The sequence below is a fragment of the Paroedura picta genome, chromosome 8, assembly GCF_049243985.1.
Source record: "Paroedura picta isolate Pp20150507F chromosome 8, Ppicta_v3.0, whole genome shotgun sequence".
NCBI lineage: Eukaryota > Metazoa > Chordata > Lepidosauria > Squamata > Gekkonidae > Paroedura > Paroedura picta.
This window is the reverse complement of record NC_135376.1, coordinates 80,321,847-80,327,856: the sequence shown is the minus strand read 5'-3', so window position 1 is coordinate 80,327,856 and position 6,010 is coordinate 80,321,847.

Sequence of the window (6,010 nt, the reverse complement as noted above, 5' to 3'; positions counted from 1 at the left end):
TCATCTGCCACAGGCTGAAGGCTGGATTTCGAGTGTACATCCAAGCAGAAGAATAGAACTTGAAGCCTAATCAACTCTGTCCACTTACAAACCACTACAATGGGATCACAACCCTCCCCTGTAAGATTCTTTTTTTCAGTGTCCCTGTTGTGGATTTCATCAAAAGAAGTTTTCATGGTAACTCTAATTGTAAAAATTTACAGACTGCTCCAGTGAGAAGGCACAGCTATTGTGTAAATGGCTGTTTTCCAGGTTCTCTTGGGTGCTTTTAGTGGGGTCCAATTTTCTTTCTTTCTTCAGAGATCAAACAACAAAGGCAGGTTGCCAGAACCTTCTTTTATGCTGTCATGTTTATTCCCTCCCCCTTTATTTCAACTGTCTCTTATCTAAAAGACCCTAAATGTTTTGGGAAGGCAGGAGCCAAAGGGCTACCTTCTCTTCTTCTATAAAGCCCACATGTGCAGATCTTTTCCCCAAGTCATGGTCTTTGTGCCCCTGGCTGCAGAGAAGTGAGGCTGCAGAGGTAACCACAGGCAGGGCTTTCTCACAGTGGTAGTATCTTACTTTTGGAGTGCCCTCTCTGCTATGGCTCACCTGACACTTAACTTCCTGTCCTTTGAATGCCAATCCAAAATATTTTTCCTTACTGTTAATCATAATTAAGTGCCATCAAGATGCAACTGACTTATGGTGACCCACATCATGGGTTTCCAAGGCAAGACTGTGGGGCTTTCCGCACCGGGATCCTTGTAGCAAATTGTTTGCTGAATGAAAAATCGCCATTTTAAATAGTGGAATTCGTCATTATGCATACCTGCCTTTGTAGTGGAATCCAGTTGCGTTTCTATCATTTCCCACAGGATTCTGGTCTTGACAAAAATCGCTAGAAAGGAAGCGCTATTGCCGAGCTCGTCCCGCCCCTGGCCGTCAAGCAGCCAATGGGCGGCCGTTAGCATGCTCCCAAACAGCCCCTTTCCCTTTAAGAAAGGTTTAAAAAAAAAACACCCGTTGCAACGAATATGTGTTGCTTCGTTGCAACGAATATGTGTTGCTTCGTTGCAACGAATATGTGTTGCTTCGTTGCAACGAATATGTGTTGCTTCGTTGCAACGGAGAGACCCATCCAGCTGGCAGGTGTGTTTGAGCTGTCGTTTCATCGTTGCCACGCTCCCCCCGAGTGAAAAAAAAATCCCCCCCCCTCACAGGCGCGATTTTCGACCGAAAACAGTGTGAAAAATAAAAGGAAACTACATCAGCAAACGGGCTTCTCTGTTGTTTGTGCTTAGTGACTTTAAACAGCTCTGGGGAGGGACTGCAGCCGGGGAAGCCTCGCTGGGTAAATAAAGGCTTGCCGGTGCGTTGATCTCCGCTCGCTCGGAGAAAAAAAATGGCGATCGCTTCGCCGGAAGATCAGAGGAGAGAGCCAGGGGGAGGGACTTTGTAGAAACCACAACAATGGTAACGCACAGAACTTTCCCGCTAGTGTTACAGATTGGTTGCAGGAGTGTAGCGCTTTCCAGAAGGTGAATCCACGTTTGGGGATTTCCCTGAAAGCGCTACAACGAAGCGCTTTTTGCGGATCGGTTTCAGGTGTGTGGCAGATTGTCAACGACGTTGTGCATAATGGCAAAACTGTAGCGTTTTCAATTGGCAACCATTGTGCGATTTTGAAGGAGTGCGGAAAGCCCCTGTGATTTGAACCTGGCTTGGTCCTGAGTTTCTCCAAAGAAATAGAGCTGCAGAGTAACAGCCTTTTGAAAGTAGGCAGTTATTAGTTAGTTACTTTTGTGGATAAGGCACAGATCCATATTCGCAATGCTGTGAAGTTAAAAAGAATAATCTTTACTGGGAAAGATTATTTGAAAACATATATCATATTCATCTGCTTCAGTCTCTTTACTGAAGCAGAGTACAAAATCTTAAAGATCTGTTACAAAAGCAGCACATTGCAAGCCTTTGTGGCTGGGCTGCAAGCAGACTACATGCCCACGCATTAGTAGATGGAGAGAGCTGAGCTGAATTGAGTCCACTCCTTGCTTCTGTAAAGCACGCTGAACTTCTTCTTCCTGAAGAAAGAGGATGTGGTTGGGAACCCAGATTAAACAAAGGGAACCACAACCATGTGCTTGGGATGTTTCCATTGCAATCCCAGAGTGACCATTAGGTGTCACTAGGTAGCACATATGAACAGCTTAGCAGCCTAACAACTTTACAACAAGAATTCTTCCGATTTAACTTCACCAAATTACTTGCTGATTGCAATTCCAGCAGGTCGCTATTGCCTTTCTCTGCATGGCAACTCTGATATTCTTTGGTAGTCTCCCATCCAAGTACCATCTAGGGCTAACTTTGCTTAGCTTTCAGTATCTGATGAGGTCAGGCTAATCTGAGCCATTTAGGCTACCCTTTCTATCAATCTTATCTCTGCAATGTTCCATCATTTGTAGCTCTTTTTATGGAGGTATTTTAAAATAGATAAAATTGCAGTTCGCTTAAATATTTAATGTGTTTTTAATTCAACACAGCTCACCCAGTATTTGCAAAGAATGTCATAACTTGGGTGTGTTCCTTATACCCACCGCATACTTTTGATAATAATTCCACTCAAAAGAACAAGAACTAATGTGTAACTAATTTCATTTTCTTCTTGGCTACTTTGAAAACCAGCCTTGAGGCAGAAACAATACCATATTAGTGAATTTTAAGGTGTAATCTAATGGATTTAACCAGAGGTGAATAACTGTAAAGGCATGTGGCAGATCTAATCATACGGCCAGGTTCTTTTCCATCTCCCAGCAGGACCACCAAATGCTACCCTACTGTAGTGAAATATTTCACCATTGTTTCATCTGTGTGGTTGAAATGATTTTTATGATGTTAGAAAAGATGTTCCAGATGTGATGAATGTGGTGGTCCTCAGTTCTAAATTCCTTAATGCTAGAAAGTACCCAGTTTATTGAAAAACTGAAAAATAGACTGATGAATTCCAGAATCTATATGAGGTCACAGGTCGCATAGCACTACCTCCCACTTCTAACATCACAGATCCAAGCAGTTGCCCTTCTTCTTTGCAATCCATTCAGAAATCTGACTTAGCACAGTCTTTCCTGACCCGTACCGTTTCTGATTGGAGGTGACTGATCCTTCTTGTCAAAAACTCTTGTACTCAGACAAGGGCATGTCAGAAGAAAGGGCTGTAACCTAGGACTCTTCCGCATCCTCATTTTTCTGTGTCTTCTCTTGTTCTGAGTTTCCCCCTCCTTTTTTGCACTCCTTTTACAGATTTAAATGGAAGGGAGTTTTTTAATGTTAGACGTACATGTCGATGTAATATCAAATCATCCACTAAAGGGAATGGAATGTGTGAAATAGAATCCCTTCCTCCGAAGCAATTGGAACCCATCACTGAAGAAAATGAGAATGCAGAAGAGCTACTAGACACTGGTTTGGATTGGCGGGAGCATTTCTATCCTTTTCCACGGAAGGAGGGATTTCTGATGGTGGACCATGATCTCCTTACATCCCCACTGCCACTGCATCTTAGAATGCCCCCCACCCTGCACAGCTCAGCCATTTCAGAATTAAGTCTCAAGCCTATGAGGTCATTACATATTTTCTCTTCTCCTTCCAAATAAACCCCAAGGCTTTCCTCCCTTGACTTTTCCCCTGCCAATCGAGAACATGTTGGCAGGTGGTCAACTTGACTTTTCCCCTGCCAATCGAGAACATGTTGGCAGGTGGTCCACCCACCTGCCACCAGGTAACATCGCAGCTGCCTGACAACCCAATGGAGCAGCTTCGAGAGGCTTTACTCTCCTGTATCCAAATCCAGCGGGGTTTCCTGTGTTTCTTCCATACACCTAGAAGGTCTACTTAATGACTTAAGTCCTCTCAGTCTGGAGGAGCTTGCTTCATCGGCCTTTAAGTACAAAATCCAATTCCAAATGACATAATGCATTAATGTGTTCTCAGGCTTGTTTCAGTGGGAAGGATTTGCCTCTTTACAAGATGTGCCCTTTCGGGAAGCTTTGGCACGACGTATTTGCCTGACGAAATCGCTCGAGCGTCCGCCTGTCGTTTAATACCTCTGAGGCAAATTGGGAGTAATTTAAAACATTAGCTGAGTCTCTTAAATTCATTGATCAAGATTTACTCTGATTTTACCTGGGTGGGTTTTGTGAGCCAGTAGAACAGGTGTCCAGGCTGAAGAGGAGTCAAAAATCCTTACAGGATTCAGGGTGGAGATCTGCAGAGGATTTTGTGGCTACCACCAGAACTTGGTCCTCATTGTCTGGAGCTTTGGCAGCATTAACAGATGGAAATCACACAAGACTGTTGAAATGAGATTGCAAATCAACCCTCTGACATGGTCATTAATCTCTCAGAAATTCATCACTAGCTCATTTAAAACTCCCTGTTTTGAAGGGTTAGAAGTTGGTTTGTGTTTTTCACACATGCTCAGAAACAGCAGTGTGTAGGGTTGCCAGGTCTCCTGATTTCCTGGGTGTCTGCCTGGCAAACTGGCACTTTGCCAAACATATTTTTGCTAATCCTAGAGCATCCTGTGATGTCACTTCTGGTTTTCACTGGTAGTGACAGCAGCATGCTGGTATGATGGCAGCACACCAATCCCAGCTCCATGAATTCTTCTGGGGATTGATGGCACATGACTTTGGCAAGCGTGGCTTATTGGCTTGCTTCATGTCAACCTTGATGTTCCTTCTAAACATTCCTGGCCTTCCATGCAGATGGAAAGAACACATTGGTGGAGAACATGCTGACATGCAGCATAATGTCTAAGAGCTCAGACAGGTGAGATGAAAATCACAAATCTTGTTCCACCCATAAAATGCTTATTGCAAGTTTCAGTTTGACTTGGGGGAAGGAGGGAAGGGGTTTAACACTTAAGCCCCCATTCAGTTTCCTTGTTCCACTGCCTCCCCCTTTGGTTTTTTTCCTGGAAGTGCTGTCAGGCCACTGGCAAGTTTACAAGTGTTGCATGAGTGGCAGTGTGCACAGCAGGTGGAGACCTGGACCTATTCTGCACACAATAGATAATGCACTTTCAATACACTTTAGAAGTAGATTTTCCTGTTCCGCTCAGGAAAATCCAGCTGCCAAAGCGCATTGAAAGTGCATTATCCTATGCGTGCGGAATGGGCCCTAGTATCCAGAAGGAACATGTTAATGTTGGGTAATATTTGAGCAAACAATAGTGTGAGCCACTTCACTTCAATGGAACTAGAACAGTTGGGCTGTAGCTCTGTCGTAGAGCATCTGCTTTGCATGCAGAAGGTCCTGGGTTCAGTCCTCAGCATTTTCAGTTAAAAGGATCAAGTAGCTGGCAATGGAAAAGATTCTATCAGATATTTGCAGTGCCTTTCTAAACAAAGTTACATCTTCAAACAAAGTAACAATGAAGGTCTGCTCAGAATCTACATCAGTCTATTACATGGGGATTGTTAAATATATGCTATTTTTCTCTCTTGAGGAATAAAGACCTGGCCAGATCTTAAAGCCATTGAAATTTGACTATTTCCTCCAAAATGAGAGGGTACATATATTTTCATTGCTTAGTATCCCCAATGAAGCTGAAGACAATTGTTTCCTTTAACACGGGTAACAAACCAGCTAAGAACACTTTCCTGGATGTAAACCCCATGGGGTAAAATGTGACTTGCTTCTGAGAAGTCTTGCTTAGGCTTTCCCTCATACTTACCATGGTTTTGATGTGGAGGAGTTCAAGATTTACATCATCCACGCTGTAAAAAAAATGGGACTTAGCATGGATTGATAGTGGCAGAATTTTTCCACAGTTATTAGTTCTTTGTTGAATTATTCCAGAATTCCTTTTCTCCCTCTGCTTTCTCCTGAAACAGTTCTACTGAACTGAACTGGATGTTCTTGGTTGATCAAAATAACTTGGCCATCAGTAACCAAGAAAGAAATGTTTAGATGGATTCAGTCCCTTGGGCCAAGGCACTAACTTAGGGGTTCTTTAGAGGAAAGG